Here is an 18,374-nt window from a genome sequence, read left to right on the forward strand (position 1 = left end):
AATATTTTTAAACTTATTTTTCTGGTATCTGGCCCTCTTCTCTACAATGGAGAATGGGCAGAATGTTGGAGCTAGTTTTGTTTTTATTTTCATTTTGTTTTGATTCATTGCGATGTTTGTATGAATATCAATGAAATTATAAATTAGAAGATTACCATTAAATTACAACCAATTATAAGTTATATTAACATTAAATTGCATAATTTACTCTTAAAAGAGAACAATTAGTTAGGGACCCATTCCAGCAGTAGAAGTTTGAACATTAAGAATAAAGACCAGCCTGTGCTTTGGTCCCTGTGGGGCAGGAAGAGACAACTTCTGATTTTACAAACAGGCAGATTTAGGATAAAGTAGATAGAAATGGAGCACAGCACACTGTGTGCATCTTCTTATGTAGCGGCTTTTTTAAATAATCCTTTTAATCATTCTGGCCTTTAGGCATTCTAGTCACAGTTCCTAGGTTCCAGGAAATTTCCAGCCTTTTCAAAATATATGTAATTTTTGAAAAAATTTTACTGGCTCCAATATAAAGATTTGAAAACTACTACATTAAAATGACTAAGTGTTTCATTGAATATCTCCCAAATAAGACATGTTATCAACTATGACATATCAACTTGTAAGTTAAATCATCCTCATGCCCTTATATGTAAACTAGAGGCCAGTGCATGAAATTTGTGCATGTGTAGGGTCCCTAGGCCTGACCAGCAATCAAGGCCAATCTGTGGGGTGACCGGCGGGATGATCAGGGGGGCCCCCACTGGCACCTGCCTTGGCTGGCCTGGTGCCACCCACTCGCTGGCCCCACCCTCCGCCGCCACTGCCAGTCGCCTCCCTCAGTGGGGAGATTGGTGAAGAGATCGGGGGGGGCCCCCCACTGGCACCCACCTTGTCTGGCCTGGAGCCTGCAGGCTTGGGGAAGCTCCTGCATTGAGCGTCTGCCCCCTGGTGGTCAGTGCGTATCATAGCACAGGTCGTTCTGCTGTTTGGTCAATTTGCATATTAAGCTTTTATACAGGGCTATGGTTTAGGTGCCATTCAGTATGTTTGATATGATTTGGGGTGGTGTTTCTAACCATTAAGACTTCCTAGAGTAAGAAGGCTATTAAAACCCTTATTTCCATGGTTAATTACTTTCTTTTATCTCTTCAATGACTACTCCATGTCTACTTTTTATATTTAGAAGTAGAAACTTGTCAAGATTTTTTTAGGTTGTAAAAATAAGAATTTGCCAAAAGGGTCATTTAAAATCAATTTTGAGGTATTATTTCTCTCTAGAAAAGCAATTCTTGAACTATTGAGAAAATACAACTCACTTAAGAATCTCATGAACACTAAAGAACATCTGTAGAAACATGAAAATATGCAGAAGAAATATGCATGTGGGCTGAAGGTTAATGCTTCAATAAAGGCTGTTTTCATGACCAAAATAAATAAATAAACAATACAACTAACTAATATAGTTACTTAAGGAGTTTTAAGGACAAAAAGGATCACTTTTTGGTTCACATGGCTGAGAAGTGCTCTCTTTGTCTGATTGTATTTGGTTTCTGGAATGTCTTCTACTATGTTTGGATAGTTCTCTTTGCTTCACTTGTTAAAAATTGGTAGTTCTAGGATGATATCCCATGGTATCAAACCTAGCAGAAGAAAGACTCAACTTCCCAGGTATCTCAAATAAGTCTCAGAATTGAGCTTGTTAATCCCAGTTAGTCAGATCCAGTATTCTGTCCACTTCTGAACCAAGAGCATTCTATCCCTACCAATAGGAGATCATAGCCCAGGTCACAAGGTTCGCTCTGCAATCAGTATCACTGGAAGCTCAGCAACTGAGATCCACAGAGGGGAGGATTTCAAGATGACCATCAGGGTATTCTTATCAGTAAAAGGAGGAATGGTGTTAAGCGACAAAAACAACCAAAATTCACTGCCATGGGCAACACACACTTTAGAGACAATGAAACCATCCTATTGGCCCAGGCCAACCTTTTTTACTCCTATAAAGCCCCAAATACTTGTACATCATTCCCTTAATATGAATGTACTGTGTACCTTTGGTGCATGGCATTCTCAACCATGCATTAATGATCTTTATTCTCACTGATGCATTTACATTGTATACCTTGTCCAAAATCCTGTCCTTGTTTTAGCATTTGAGCAAGGTGGGTGCCCAGATTAAAATCACTCAACTATCTTTCCAAGAGATGTAGCAATACAGGAAGCTCTGTCCCTAGACCATCCAAAATTAGACTTATTTCTAATAGAACTGTGAGCTATTTTTGCCAAGCCCCATGGGAAATTTCTTTTTTCTTTTCTTTTCTTTTCTTTTCTTTTCTTTTCTTTTCTTCTTTCTTTCTCTTTCTTTCTTTCTTTCTTTCTTTCTTTCTTTCTTTCTTTCTTTCTTTCTTTCTTTCCTTCCTTCCTTCCTTCCTTCCTTCCTTCCTTCCTTCCTTCCTTCCTTCCTTCCTTCCTTCCTTCAACAAGTCTGCAGCACTGATTTTAGGCTTAATGTGGTTCATTGTTAACAGAGAAGTAAAAATACATTTAAAATTTATAAGTAATGAACAGAACACATTTGAAGAACATGCTGACAGTTGTCAGTAGGTAAAAGGTTTTATGTCATGCCTTCGTTTGTTAGTAATGGGAGTGACCTAGGCTGTGACCTCCTAGAGCTGGGGTGATGGAATGGACAGAATACCTGGGTCTGACCAATCAGCATTATCAAGCTCAATTCTGAGACTTTATTGGGGATATCTAGGAAATGAAGTCTTCTGCTAGGTTTGATACTATGAGATTTCTGCCTAGAGCTGTCACCTGTAAGAGATAATGTGTTAAGCCAACACAGTGTGCAAAGACTGAGTGTTACTGAAAAAATCTAGAAAACACAAAGTAGCTTACTTTGGCCATGGATTGCTGAATTTAAATGGCACTTTTATGAAACTTCCAAATAATCCTGGCTTTAGGCACCATGACAGGGGACCATTTTATAAGTAAACTGGCTTTTATGTCAACTGAGATCAAGGCAGGAAAAAGAAACCACACTAGGTGTTTCAGCCAGAAAAGATATAATACAGGGCATTTGGGTTCTTACAAAGTAATCTAAAAGGCTAGAGAATGAGGAATGGTGTGGCCACCACTGGACTTTTGAGTTCAAGGGCACACCACTGCTGCCAGAAGCCCCCGCTAAAATCTTTGTCTTTCAAACCTTGTTTGCTGGAAGCAGTAAAAGCAGGAAGATGGCTACTGCCTTTCAGATATTGAAGTGCTTCTAATCTGTTCCAGTTCTAATTGGAACCCAGCTGCAAAGAAGTCTTGGAAATTTAACATTTAACCTCTGGCCTCCCCAACAGAGGAAGGGTGGAATAGAGTACAGAGACAATCCACAGCATATACTACAGTTTTTAAAAATGTGTTCTCTTGTTCCTCAGTAAATTAAAAATAGAACTACCATGTGATTCAGGAATCCCATTTTTGGGTAATAACCAAAGGAAATGAAATCAATATGTCAAAACAATATCTGTTTCAGCATTATTCACAATAGTCGAGGTATAGAAACAATCTAAATGTCTGTCGACTGATGAGTATATAAAGAAAATTTGATATTGTATATATACTAGAGGCCCCCTCTGGCTGGCCAACCTCCTGCGTCCCTCCCCTGCCCCATTCGTGCATCGGTGGGGTCCCTCAGCTCGGCCTGCACCCTCTTGCAATCCGGGAGCCCTCGGGAAATGTCCACTGGCCTAAGCTGTGAGGAGATCCTTAGCACTACCATGGAGGCGAGAGAAGCTCCTGCCACCTCCGCTGCGTTCGCCAGCTGTGAGCCGGGCTTCTGGCTGAGCAGCACTCCCCAGGTGGGAGCGCACTGACCACCAGGGAGCAGCTCCTGCATTGAGCATCTGCCCCCTGATCAGTGCACATCATAGGGACTGGTTGTTCTGCCTTCAGGCTGAAACTGGCTCTCCCACACCCCCGAGGGGTCCCGGCAGGCCAGGCCGAGGGACCCCACCGGTGTGCAATCAGGCCAGGGGAGGGATGCGGGAGGTTGGCCAGCTGGGATGGGTCCGCAGAAGGGCTCCAGGGCTTGTCTGGCCCATCTCGCTCAGTCCTGATTGGCCGGAACCCAACAGCAAGCTAACCTACCGGTTGGAGCGTCTGCCCCCTGATGGTCAGTGCACATCATAGCAACTGGTTGACTGGTCGACTGTCTGCCCCCTGGTGGTCAGTGCTCGAAATTAAGAAATTTATGTGGTATTAAGAAATCTGGTGGAATTAAGAAATAATTGTCACAAGAAGCTTATTAACATAACCATCACCTCACAGTTACCTTTTTTTTGTGTGTGTGGTGAGAACACTTAAGATCTATCCTCAGCAAATTTCAGGTAGATAAGACAGTGTTATTAACTATAGTCACCATGCTGTGCATTAGATCTCCAGAACTTATTCATCCTATACAACTGAAACTCTGTACACTTTAACATCTTCCCATTTCCCTCACACACCAGTCCCATTCTACTTTCTGTTTTTATGAGTTCAACTTTTTAAAATTCCCACATATAACTGAAATCATGCAGTATGTGTCTTTCTGTATCTGGCTTATTTCACTTAGCATAATATCCTGTAGGTTCATCCATGTTTTTGCAAATGGCATCCTTTTTTTTTTTTTAAGGCTGCATAATATTTCATTCTCTATGTATATGTTTATATATGTGTGTGTGTGTATTATACATATATAGTACACATATACTATTGTATATAATAAAAGCCTAATATGCTAAGTGTCCAGTCATCCAGTCAGCCATTCAACCAATCAAAGCATAATATTTGTATGCATAGATCAACACATCATATTGCACACTTTAAATACATATAATTTTTATTTGTCAGTTATACCTAGTAGAGGTGGGAAAAATCAGTTCTTGGATTTTTATTAATGAAGTCTCTTTGTGTCCACAATTTAAAATAAGTGTTAAGATTAGGCCTCACTAAACAGAGAATTGCGTGTTTTCTGTTTGAAAATTTATGTTTAAATTTACAGATAGTAAAATTCATGTTTTGGGTTTAAGTTATATGAGGTTTGACAAATGCATGAAGTCATGTAACCTCTGATATTAGGGTACAGATCAGTTCCAAGACTCCAAAAAATTAATTTCTGCTGCCTCTTTGTAGTCAAGCCCTTTCTCCATCCTCAACCCCTGGCAACCACTGCTGTTTTCCATCATTAATAGCTTCACCTTTTCTGGTGGCATAGAAATGGAGTCATACAGTGTGTACTGATTCAGATATGAGCACAATGCATTTGAGTTTTATCTTTGTTGTTGCTTGTAAAAATAATCCATTTCTTTTTATTGCTGAGTAGTATCCCATTGTATGTGTATATACTATTCATGAGTTTCATTTTGATAGTATCACATATTACCTTTTGTTAAAATCTCCACATATATTTTTAAATATCATGGATATTATGAGACCCACTTTGCCTCTTAATTACGATAAAGAAGTAAAGAAGGTTAATGTCCCAGCTTCCGATGGCAGGGTCTGGGGAAGGGGTGGCAGACACCATGTCCGGCTGCAAAGGTGGCAAGAAGAAGAAGCTGCTGAATCAGCTCAAGAAGTATGCCAAGGAGATGGACTAGGCAAGGCATTCAAGCAGAAGCAAAAAGAGGAGCAGAAAAAACTTAAGCAGCTAAAAGCAAAGACTGCAGGAAAGAGCCTCCTGGCCACAGGTGGAATTAAGAAATCTGGCCAAAAGTGAGCTGTTCCTTGTGCCTGGGGCAATGGTGATCCTTAATTTTTCCTGTTTTAACATCTGAATTCCTTGTCATAACATCTCTTGCCACCTATAGCTAGAATGAAGTGTTATCTTGAAGCCTGTTGTACATTTTTAAAAATATTTTTCATTGTTTAAAGTATTACATATATTAATACACATATCTCTTTTTCCCCCCCCCATTGACCTTCCCCCAGCCTCCCCTAACCCCTGTCGCATGCCCTCATCCCCCACCCCCCAGTGTCTTGTGTCCATTGGTTGTGCTTATATGCATGCATACAAGTCCTTTGGTTGATCTATTTCCCTCGCTCCCCAGCACTCGCCAGTCTTCCTGCTGTAATTTGACAGTCTATTTGTTGCTTTACTGCCTCTGTATCTATCTTTTTATTCATCAGGTTATAATGTTCTTTATTTTCCATAAATGAGTGAGATCATGTGGTATTTTTCTTTCATTGCCTGGCTTATTTCACTTAACATAATGCTCGCCAGGTCCATCCATGCTGCTGCAAATGGTAAGAATTCCTTCTTTTTTATTGCAGTGTAGTATTCCATTGTGTAGATGTACCATACTTTTCTAATCCACTTATCTGCTGATGGGCATTTAGGCTGTTTCCAACTCAGCTATGGTGAATTGTGCTGCTATGAACATAGGGGTGCATATATCCTTTCTGATTGGTGTTTCTAGTTTCTTGGGATATATTCCTAGAAGTGGTATTACTGGGTCAAATGGGAGCTACATTTTTAGTTTTTTGAGGAAACTCCATACTGTTCTCCACAGTGGCTGCACCAGTCTGCATTCCCACCAGCAGTACACGAGGGTTCCTTTGTCTCGGCATCCTCACCAGCACTTGTCGTTTGTTGATTTGTTGATGATTGCCATTCTGACAGGTGTGAGATGGTACTGCATTGTCGTTTTGATTTGCATCTCTCGGATAATTAGTGACTTTGAGCATGTTTTCATATGTCTCTTGGCCTTCCTTCTGTCTTCTTTCAAAAAGATTCTATTTAGGTCTGATGCCCATTTTTTTATTGGATCATTTATCTTCCTTTTATTAAGTTGTATAAGTTCTATGTAGATGTTGGAGATTAAACCTTTATCAGTGATAACATTTGCAAATATGTTCTCCCATACAGTGGGCTTTCTTGTTGTTTTGTTGATGGTTTTTTTTTGCTGTGCAAAAGCTTTTTATTTTGATGTAGTCCCATTTGTTTATTTTCTCTTTAGCTTCCATTGCCCTAGGAGCGGTATTGGTGAAGAAATTGCTTCAGCATATGTCTGAGATTTCTCTGCCTGTGGATTCCTCTAGTATTTTTATGGTTTCCCGTCTTATATTTAAGTCCTGTATCATATTTTGAGTTTATTTTTGTGTATGGTATAAGTTGGTGGTCTAGTTTCATTTTTTTGCATCTATCTGTCCAATTTTCCCAACACCATTTATTGAAGAGACTGTCTTGACTCCATTGTATGTTCATGCCTCCTTTGTCAAATATTAATTGGGCATAGTGGTTTGGGTCAATTTTTGGATTCTCTATTATATTCCATTGGTCTATATGTCTGTTCTTGTGCCAGTACCAGGCTGTTTTGAGAACAGTGGCTTTGTAATACAGCTTGAAATCTGGTATTGAGATCCCACCTACTTTGTTCTTCTTTCTCAGGATTGCTGTGGCTATTTGGGGTCTTTTTTTTTTTATTCCAGATGAATTTTTGGAGAGTTCTTTCTAGGTCTGTGAAATATGCCATTGGTATTTTAATGGGGATTGCATTGAATCTATAGATTGCTTTGGGTAGTATGGACATTTTAATGATGTTGATTCTACCAATCCATGAACATGGTATGTTCTTCCATCTGTTTATGTCTTCCTCTATCTCTTTTTTCAGTGTCCTGTAGTTTTCCGCATAGAGGTCTTTTACCTCCTTAGTTAAGTTTATTCCTAGGTATCTTAATTTTTTTGGTGTGATGGTAAATGGGATTGCTTTTTTAGTCTCTCTTTCTGTAAGTTCACTATTGGTGTATAGAAATGCCATAGATTTCTTGGCATTAATTTTGTATCCTGCTACATCGCCAAATTCATTTATTAAGTCTATTAGTTTTTTGATGGAATCTTTTGGGTTTTTTATGTGCAATATCATGTCATCTGCAAATAAGGACAGCTTTACTTCTTCTTTTCCAATTTGGATGCCTTTTATTTCTTCTTCTTGTGCAATTGCAATGGCTAGTGCTTCCAGTACTATGTTGAACAGGAGTGGTGAGAGTGGGCATCCCTGTCTTATTCCTGTTCTTAGGGGAAAAGGTTTTAGTTTTTGCCCATTGAGTATGATGTTAGCTGTGGGTTTATCATATATGGCTTTTATTATGTTGAGGTATGATCCTTCTATTCCCACCTTGTTGAGAGTTTTTATCAAGAAAGGGTGTTGGATTTTGTCAAATGCTTTTTCTGCATCAATTGATATGACTATGTGATTTTTATCTCTCAATTTGTTTATGTGATGTGTTACATTTATTGCTTTGCTGATATTGTACCATCCTTGCATTCCTGGGATAAATCCTACTTGGTCATGGTGTATGATCTTTCTGATGTATTGCTGGATCCGATTTGCTAGAATTTTGTTGAGGATTTTGGCATCTATGTTAATGAGGGAAATTGGCCTGTAATTCTCTTTCATTGCGTTGTCCTTATCTGGTTTTGGTATTAGGGTGACGCTGGCTTCATAGAAGGAGCTTGGAAGTGTTCCTAACTCTTGAATTTTTTGGAATAGTCTGAGGAGGATAGGTTTTAGTTCTTCCTTGAATGTTTGGTAAAACTCCCCTGTGAAGCCTTCTGGTCCCGGGCTTTTGTTTGCTGGAAGCTTTTTGAGGACTGCTTCCATTTCTTCCATACTTATTGGCCTTTTGAGATGTTTAGATTCTTCCTGATTGAGTTTTGGAAGGTTATATTTTTCTAGGATATGTCCATTTCCTCCAGGTTGTCCAGTTTTTTGGAATAGAGTTGTTCATAGTATTTTTTAAGAATCCTTTGTATTTAGGTGGGGGTCTGTTGTTATTTCACCTCTTTCATTTCTGATTTTATTTATTTGGGTCCTCTCTCTTTGCTTCTTGGTGAGCCTGACTAGAGGTTCATCAATCGAGTTTATTCTTTCAAAGAACCAGCTCTTGGTTTTGTTGATCTTATGTATTGTTTTTTTTGGTCTCAATGTCGTTTATCTCTGCTCTGATCTTTATTATTTCATTCCTTCTGCTTACACTGGGCTTTTCTTGTTGCTCTCTTTCTAACTCTTTGAGTTGTAGGGTTAGGTAATTTATTACCATTGTTTCTTGTTTTTTTGCAGTAGGCTTGTAGAGCTATGAACTTCCCTCTCAAGACTGCTTTCACTGTGTCCCATGGATTTTGGATTGTAGTGTTTTCATTGTCATTTGTTGCCATGATGCTTTTTATTTCTTCCTTGATCTCTCTGGTAACCGAGTCATTGTTTAATAGCATGCTGTTTAGTTTCCATGTGTTTGATTTTTTTGGATTGTTTTTATTGTAGTTGATTTCCAGTTTTATGCCACTGTGATCTGAGAAGACGCTTGATATGATTTCTATCTTCTGGAATTTGAAGAGACTTTGCCTATGACCCAACATATGGTCTATCTCTGAGAATGACCCATGTGCACTTGAGAAGAATGTATATTCTGTGGCTTTGGGGTGAAATGTTCTGAGGATGTCAATTAATTCCATCTGATCTAGTCAGTCATTTAGGATTGATGTTTCTTCGCTGATTTTTTTTTTTTAGAGGATGTGTCCAATGGTGATATTGGGGTATTAAAGTCTCCTACTATGATTGTATTGCTGTAAATCTCTCCCTTGATTTCCTTCAGGAGTTTTTTTATGTACTTGGGTGCTCTTCTATTGGATGTGTATATGTTTACCAGAGTTTGCCCATTGAGTATGATGTTAGTCTCATATTTCTTCTTGTTGGATTGCTCCCTTTAGTATTATGAAGTGGCCTTCCTTATATCTTGTTATGTCCTTCACTTTGAGATCTAATTTGTCAGATATAAGTATTGCTACCCCAGCTTTTTTTTTCATTTCCATTCGCCTGAAAAACCTTTTTCCATCCCTTCACCCTCAGTCTGTGTGCATCTTTTTTTCTGAGGTGGGTTTCTTGTAGACAGCAGATATATGGGTCATGTTTTCTTATCCAATCCATTACCCTGTGTCTTTTGATTGGGGCATTTAATCCATTTACATTTAAAGTTATTATTGATAGGTACTTATTTGTCACCATTTTTATTCTTTACCCCTGTGTTCCTTCTTCGCTTCCTATTTCTTTTTTTTTTTTTTTACAGCAGACCCTTTAGCATTTCTTGTATTGCTGGTTTGGTGGTAATAAATTCCCTTAGTCCTTTTTTGTCTGTGAAGCTCCTGATTTCACCTTCAATTTTGATTGATAGCCTTGCTGGGTACAGTATTCTTGGATTCATACCTTTCCTTTGCATGACTTTGTATATTTCATTTTATTCCCTTCTGGCCTGATGAGTTTCTATTGAGAAATCAGTCGCTAGTCTGATGGGGGTCCTTTGTAGGTAACTTTCTTTCTCTCTCTGGCCACTTTTAAGATTCTTACTTTGTCATTGCTGTTTGCCAATTTAATCATAATGTGCCTTGGCATCGGTCTTTTGGGGTTTATTTTGCTTGGGACTCTGTGAGCTTCTTGGATTTGTGTGGGTTTTTTCTTCCCTATATCAGGGAAGTATTTTGTCATTATTTCTTCAAACAGGTTTTCTATTCCTTGCTCAGTTTCCTCTCCTTCTGGAACCCCTATTATGTGGATGTTGTTTTGTTTCGTGTTGTCCCAAAGTTCCCTTAAGTTCTCCTCCTGCTTTTTAATTTTTTTTTTCAAGAAGCTGCTCTACTTGGGTATTTTTTCCCACCTTGTCTTCTAGCTCACTGATGCGGTCCTCTGCTTCTTCTAGTTTACTCTTGATGCTTTCCATTGAGTTCTTTACAGCAGCGATGTCATTTTTCATTTCTTCTTGGTTCTTCTTCATTTCCTCTTGGTTCTTACACGTATTGTTGCATTTGCCTTCCATTCTTTTCAGCCACCTTATGACCATTTCTGTGAATTCTTTCTCTGACAGCTTGCTTGCCTCCATTTCGTTTACTTCCTTTTCTAGTGATGCCTGCTTTTCTTTCATATGCAGGCTGTTTCTTTGTCTCCCCATGGTCTCTCTTCTCCGGGTGTCTGGGTATGTAGTTCTCTCTCTCCTGTGTTGATTTAAAGGCACAAAATACAACACAACCAGGTACAACACACAAGGCACTGAACAGAAATGTATTCACGATATTAATAACCCAAAATAAAGGTGACCACCAGAGAAAGGCAAATTAGAGGATAGGAGCGAAAGAAGAATAGAAAAAAAAAAAGAAAAGAGTGCAAAAATGAAATTGGGAAAAGGGAAAAAAAAGTAAGAGAGAAAAGAAAGAGAATACAAAAGAATAGGGGAACAAACTATATATATGGGGAGAAAACTCCAATAGAACAGCCACTAATCCCAACAAATGCCAGCAAAAAGTACCTGGAGATGAATACAAACTACAAACAACAACTAATATCAAGTGAGGCAAGGGAAAACAGAAGCAAAAAACAAACAAAAACAAAACAAACAAACAAAAAAGAATAAGCAAAACAATCTCACAAACAAGCATAAAAAATCGATATAATCAATAATCAAGCAAACAACAACAAAAGGACAGAGAGAAAAACAATTTTTTGGATAGTGAAGACAGGGAAGAGAGAGGTGTATATGTACTTGGAGAAGGGGATTGGAAATTAGATATGTAAGTAGGGTGAAATTTTAACAGGGGGTAAGAAGATAGAATAGGGAAAATCTAAAGCAGGAAAAGGGTAAGAGAAACAGGACAACAAAAGGGAAAAAGTTAGGAAGAGAGTGATGGCGTAAAGGTAAAGTTGAGATAGAGTAAAATGGTGCTAAAGGAAAGATGAAAATAGAGTGTAGAACACTAATCCCAAAGTAAAATAAAGAGAAAATAAAATGACACTTTTTTTAAAAAAAGAGTACAATAGTAGTAGTAATACTGATTGAAAATAAAAATGTAATAATTAAAAAGGTAAAATCAAGTGAGGAAAAAAGAAAAAAGTTTCTTAAGTAAAGATGAAAAAAATAAAAGTAAAAATGTGCAGTAGTGAAGGTCATTCACTTCCTCTGCTGTTCTGTTTGGCACACCTGTTTCCCAGTCAGGACAGTATTGCAGTTCCCTGCATTCCACTGCTCCTCCGTGTTGTAAGCCAGTCCTGATTTTTAAGCAGGCAGTGTGTCGTAATTTCTTGTATTCCTTTATTTGTGTTTACACAGGAGTCAATTTGTGATTCAACCCCTGGGTGGCAGTGTTTCAGGATTGACCTCTGGGTCTATAGGTCCTCTCTAGTTAATGCTTAGATCCTGCTTTCCCTGTGGCACTCAATACCGGTTTGTGGGAGTGGGTTGCCCCAGAGCTGGTACTTTGATGGTTATTCCCCGCTCTGATCCCCAGGTTCCAGAAAAACAACTTTCCCCTGCAATCTCTTAGGGTGTCCCCAATTGGGTGATCTTATGTATTGGGCTTAGTAATCAGAAGCAAGGATTTAAAGAGGAAAAAGAAAAAAAAAAAAAAAGAGCCAGTGTAAGTGTGCAAACTCTGGGGCTGTGTGCAAGTCTCTGCAGTCTTTTTAATCCCCTTAGGTCTAAGCAGCCGGAACACTTTTAAAATTTTTAGGCTGTCCTTTTGCATTAGATCAAAATGGGTTGCTTTCTAGAGTTCCCTTCTGTTAGCAGCTCTGAGCACCCCTTTCTACATTCATGGATCATGCCAGCCCCAACAGCCACGAATTTTTCTAGGCGCAGACTTCCCCTGATCCTCCAGCTCCCGCAGTGCGCGCGTTTCTCCCTCCCACCAGGACCAGAGACCTCACCTTATCCCAGGCAAAATCTGACCTTTCTGTGGAGTGTAGAGCTCCTCTCAATCCGCATGTTTGCGCCAATTGGGGACCAGTGTTCTGGTGTTTTCAGCTGTTCGGTGGGTGCCATAGTTGTAGATTTTCAGGCTTCCGATAACATCTACTTTCCCCTTCAAGATGGCACGGTCTCCGCATCCGAGCTGGTTGTCCTGGGAGGGAACCCAGCGGCAGTGGGGGCTTGCCCGGTCAGAGGAGCCCCATCCAGCAGTCCCCTATAGTCTCCTGGAATATAGCTGTCCCTCAACTCACCAACAAACTCTCCCCGTTCGACCCTCAGCTGTTCTTTCTATCTGCTCCGGGACAAAGCTCGGGACACGTCTGTTTATTCCGCTGCCATTTTTTTGATTGAAGCCTGTTGTACATTTAAGAAAAAGCATTTGTGCCCTGGCTGGTGTGGCTCAGTTGGTTGGGCATTGTTCTGTCTCCACAAGCTTGCTGGTTTGATTCCCAGTCAGGGCACATGCCTGGGTTGTGGGCTTGATCCCCGAGGTGGGGGGCGGGGGCATGCAGGAGGCCACCTGCATGCCTGATGTTACCCTCTCACCTTGATGTTTTTCTTGCTCTCTCCCACTTCCTTTCTCTAAAAAAACAAAATTTTAAAAAAATCAATAAACTTTTTTCAAAAAGAATAATTTTCATGTAGTGGCTCATCTTCTCTTTAGTTCTGCTCACTCTGTCATTTCAACCTTCGCTGTGAGGTCAGAGGAAACCCAGCCCAGAATCCTGCCAAAGTGTGTTCTTCCATATTTTTTCTCTTCTGAATTCTGTGCTGTTTGGAATTAAACTAACTTATATGGAAAAAAAAAAGGTAAATATCTTCCCTTTCCTGGGTGACTTCAAAGAAGGTGTACCTTATTGTTATATAGTGTAATTATAATTCTTGAATAGGAGCAGGACAATTAGACAAATCTTAAGAAATGGAACTTTTTCCATTCTAATATTTAGACCAAGAACCTAGAATGTACAAGTGCCTTCCAAAAGATGAAATGCTTTTTAAAAGAATTGTTGATTGGTGCCAGATTAAAATCGAAAGGCCAGTGAAGGCCACCTAAGTTTTTATTTCAAGAAGTGGAGTCCTTTTTGGCTCTTTCACATGCAGCCTTTCTTCCAGACAGATTTCAGCATATTTTGATGATTCATTGGCTTATCAATTAAGTAGGAGAAAGCACTACTAGCCAACAACTGGGAAAAAGAGAAAAGGTTCCATCATCCAGTTTCAGCTGCCTAAAAGTCTTAATGGGTGAAATGAAATTAATCAGCTTTGGATTCATCCAGTGTGAGGACTCTTTTCTTGAGTTTCTTGCTTGTCCATTTTCTGTCTCATTTGAAAAGTAGAGCCAACAGAGCACTTTCTTAGGCTCAGCCGAACAGCTAGGGGTGAGGAAATCAAGGTACCTGCTCCTTACTCTACCCCAGATATCCTGCATATCACATTCATTGTTTCACAACCTTATCAGGTAGATATTTTATTATCAACACTTTACATGTTAGAAAGCTGAGGTTGAGAGAAACTAGGTAGTTTCCTAAGATTCATTACTTGCATCCAGGGCTGCCTGGTAACAAAGTCTATGCTTTCAACAACTAAATTTTAGCTTTTCCTTTGCATTTAAGCTTGATGTCATTTAGGAGACATTGATTCTGTCAGCGCTATTTTGTTTGTGTATATATATATATATATATATATATATATATATATATATATATCATTATGTGCATCTATAATGAAGATGATGCCAGCTTATCCAAATCACTTACCTCCATCAATCATTTCTGAGCAAATGAGAGCTATGAGGAAAGAACACATACTGCAAAAATGTTTGTGGACCAGTGAGATGACTAATTAGAAACACTGGGTTTCTTCCAAGAAGGGTTATCCAAATGCAAATAGAGTGGGATTCTTTACAGCACCGTGCCTGGAGTCAGGAGTCATATTTAATATCCAGGCTACCTACATTAGTTGGGGACTTTAGAGTATGCGATTACTGGATCGTAGAGGGACATGTTTTGACCTATGAAAACCTTCTTAATAACAGAATGTCATTGTAACTAGGTTCTATGTCATTTGAAAATAATTTGATGCAATGAAATTAGATCAGGACTTTACACCTAAAACATTATAGGTGTGTAGCAGACATAAAAATATGCTCTGCCAATGAAGATGTTGACTGGCAGTCAGAAATCCAAAGTGGACATCACTGATGGTTTACATGCTGTCGTGGTTATCATCATGAAGTTCTTACAGAGGGCTGCAGGGTCTCCAACAGAGACTATCATAGCTCCTCTCACTCCCACCTGAAATGTAAGTCTGGACAACACTGTCTTAGCACTTTCTAAGTATATTTCATTATGGCAGGCCTCCTGTGCAAAGGTTCTCCTGTGCAAAGCAAGTTAAGCTGCAGGAGCTTTGCCCTTGGAGCCCCTATTCAAATAGTTTTTGAGAGTGTTCCACTCCTGAGGGTGAGTAGGTGTGACACATTTACAGTGAGCATGCCTTTAAAATAAAACATGGTCTTATTTTATCAGGTCTTGGCTGATATCAGGCAAGGTCAGCTTGCTTTTTGGCCTAATGGAAAGACTCTCATAGTGTGTTCTCTGGTAGCAGTTAACTTGCCTTACCTGTGAGTCTGCTTATAGGAATTATTTTTCTCATTTCATTTTGCCTCTCTGGGTATCTAACACAGTGTCTGATATACAGCAAGTACTATATCTATCTATGTCTATATCTATATCCATATATCTATATATCTATCTGTATATCTATATGTCTATATATCTATATATTTGTATATCTATATATCTGTTTATCTGTTATGTGTGTGTTTGCGTGTGTGTGTATGTGTATAAAAGACTTTAAAGTTACATGGGAGGAAATGTACCCATGTAATTTAGAGCAGTCTGAAACTCTTTAGGGAGATGGAAATCTTTGATTGGTTTGAATCCTCAGTTGTATATATTTATTAAAGAACAGTGTATTGAATGTGTCACATGGGTCAAGTTTTATGCAGGAGGGATAATGATGCACCTATTTTTGTAAAGCATACAATCAAGTTTTCATGATCTACAGATAGAGCATAGAATCGTTCTACCACCTCTTATTACTCCTGCCTAGTATTTATTAAGCAATGATTAGATGTCAGAATCTCATCTAATCCATTTTAACTCATTTAATCCTCAGCACAGTCCTGATGAAGTAGGTACCATGATTATCTCCATTGTACAAATGGAGACTGAGGCACAGACAGGTTGACTTGCTGAAGATCACACAGCTCTAACAGTGTAGCTTGGATTTAAATCTAGGCAGTCTGACAGGAGAGCCCATACTTGTATGTACTGGAGTCTACCAGTCAGATGGGAGAAGCAGGGAGTCTTAAATGAGGGTCATCTGGCTGAGTTGTGGGTCAGAGGAGACTTCCCGGCATCAGAGACATCGTGTTAAGTCATAAATGATGGGTAGGATATTAGACAAGTAAGGAAGAAGAAGAGGTGGGTGTAAGCATGTTCTTTTCAGATGCTACGTCATATACAGTATTGGTCACTGTTGTTGGGAAGTATGTAGTAGTGTGTGTGTGTGTGTGTGTGTGTAAATGATAAAAAGTATGATGCGGGAGACAGATTATGTAGATCAGCGATCGCCAACTGGTGGTCTGTGAGGTCCGAAAGATTGGCGACTGCTGGTTTAAGGAAACATTTGGAGCAGCGGTCACCACTGGTGTTCCGTGAGGTCCGAAAAATTGGCGACCGCTGATGTAGATCATTGTTAAGCTGTGTTATTAAATGGCTTCTTGAAGGGTTTTAATCAAGTGACATGATAAAACTTGCATTTTTAGAAGATAGATGAGCTTCTATATAGAGAATAGAGGGAAGGGTAGAGAATAGACTGCAGCAAAAAGTTTACGTAGGTGGTTTTGCAGCAGAAAAAGAGTGATTGAGAAGGGTGGTGGAGGGGAGGGGGCAGATTTGAAGAAGATCCAGGGGGTAGAATCAACAGGACTTCATAATTGATTGGATGGACAGGAAAGAAGAGTTAAAAGGGAAAGAGTTGCATTTAGAGTATAAAATATGAATTTCACAGTTCCTGCTCCAGGCCAGCATCTTATTGTTCCCACAGGGAAGGAAGGGCAAGTTAAATGTTAGAGGAACAAATGTGGATGGTTTCTATGGACTTCTGGCCCATGGGGCTTTTATTTAGAATGCTCTAGTTTCTTTAGTTCCTGCTACTTGTGGCAGATTCTTCCCATAAACCTCCATGCACGCAGCCTCTTAAGAAGAGCAGCGCTGATCCCTATCATTTGCCATTAAAGGAATTAAGCTCATATTCTCTAGCATAATGGGTGCTCTCTCAGTAGGTTTTAAGACTGAACATGTCTTTTACCCCCCAAATATCAGATTCTGACCTTGTTCCATTTTTATATACATAAACACATGGTTGAAAGTGTGTGTGTGTGTGCGCGCGCACACACACATGTGTGCATACTTTCATATGTATGTTTGGGAACAGCAAAGTATTTTCCATTAACCTTGGGTAATGTAGTTTCATAATGGGAAATTCCATCTTGAACATAACATAGCATTCAAGAGAAAAATATCATTTGTCCTATGAAAATTATGCCTTGTACTTTTTCTCTAACCTTTGTTTCTGGAATCCTGGGCAACAGAAACTGTGTTCCCTTTTATGATTTTTCCCCTGGCTCAAGAGAGTAAGTAAACGTAGCCTATAAATATTCCTCATTATCTAAGGGTCTTGCTTTTTCCATACAGTTCAGGTTTTCAAATGGTAAAACACCTGCCTTATGGAAAATTTGAAACATCTGTACTAATTATTTGATCCTTCTCTTCCATCACCTTTTAGTTTTATAATTTTTGTTCATTTAAGTCTAAGGGCCATATAACTGTGCTTAAGATTCTTGAAAAGTATTTTTCCAGTTAGGAACTCCCTGAAGGCAGTGGAGGCTCTTGGGAGCTTACAGTGGGTAATACTGGTTTTGACAACCACATGAACAATGATTTATGATATTCCTTCTGAAAGAGTATTATCTGGTGGGAAGGACGCATTTGGCATCTTATCAAATGGGAACCTCTTCATAAGAGGCCACTAGAATCCAGGTAAGGTGCTAACTGTTTAACAGGCATTATCTCATGTGACCTTCCCAACAGGTGAGCAATGACATGATTATGTCTTCCACATTGAGGGAAGTGAGGTTGGGAAATTTATTATGCATACTTGTCCAGTACTGGACAAGGAAAGGATGGAGATGAACTTGGTTAAAAGCTTATGCTTTTAACCAAGACACTGCAATTTAGGGTACAGGTAGGGCTATTTCAGGGAAAGCACAGTAGGGAAGAGGAAGGAGGAAAGTAAAAGGATGGGAAAAGTATTGCATGGGTAAGCTAGCTGCTGTAACAAAGAGGGCCAAAAATATATAATGGCTGAAATATGGTACATGTTTATGTTTTGCTCATCAAACAATACTGGGCAGGTGAAGTTGTTGGTGGGGCTGCCATGTATTTCCAGTTATTCAGGGTCCAAGCTGATGTCATCTTTAACATGTAGCTTCCAAGTCCCCCCTGGGGATGATGTCCACCTAAAAGGGGCAGATTGCATAAAGG

The 18,374-nt window shown here is 39.3% G+C and overlaps 1 protein-coding gene and 1 pseudogene across 16 annotated transcripts in view; both read left to right on the forward strand.

Annotated features, from left to right (window-relative positions):
• Positions 1–18,374, forward strand: part of PLCB4 (phospholipase C beta 4) — a 400,050-nt gene that overhangs the window by 193,194 nt on the left and 188,482 nt on the right. The gene's annotated exons all lie outside the window — the stretch shown is intronic.
• On the forward strand, positions 5,559–5,752 carry LOC308256122 (translation machinery-associated protein 7B-like; annotated as a pseudogene). Its single transcript has one exon. The product of its transcript is annotated as a translation machinery-associated protein 7B-like (transcript).

Source organism: Plecotus auritus (genome assembly GCF_963455305.1).
Source record: "Plecotus auritus genome assembly, chromosome: 8".
NCBI classification, from domain to species: Eukaryota; Metazoa; Chordata; class Mammalia; order Chiroptera; family Vespertilionidae; genus Plecotus; species Plecotus auritus.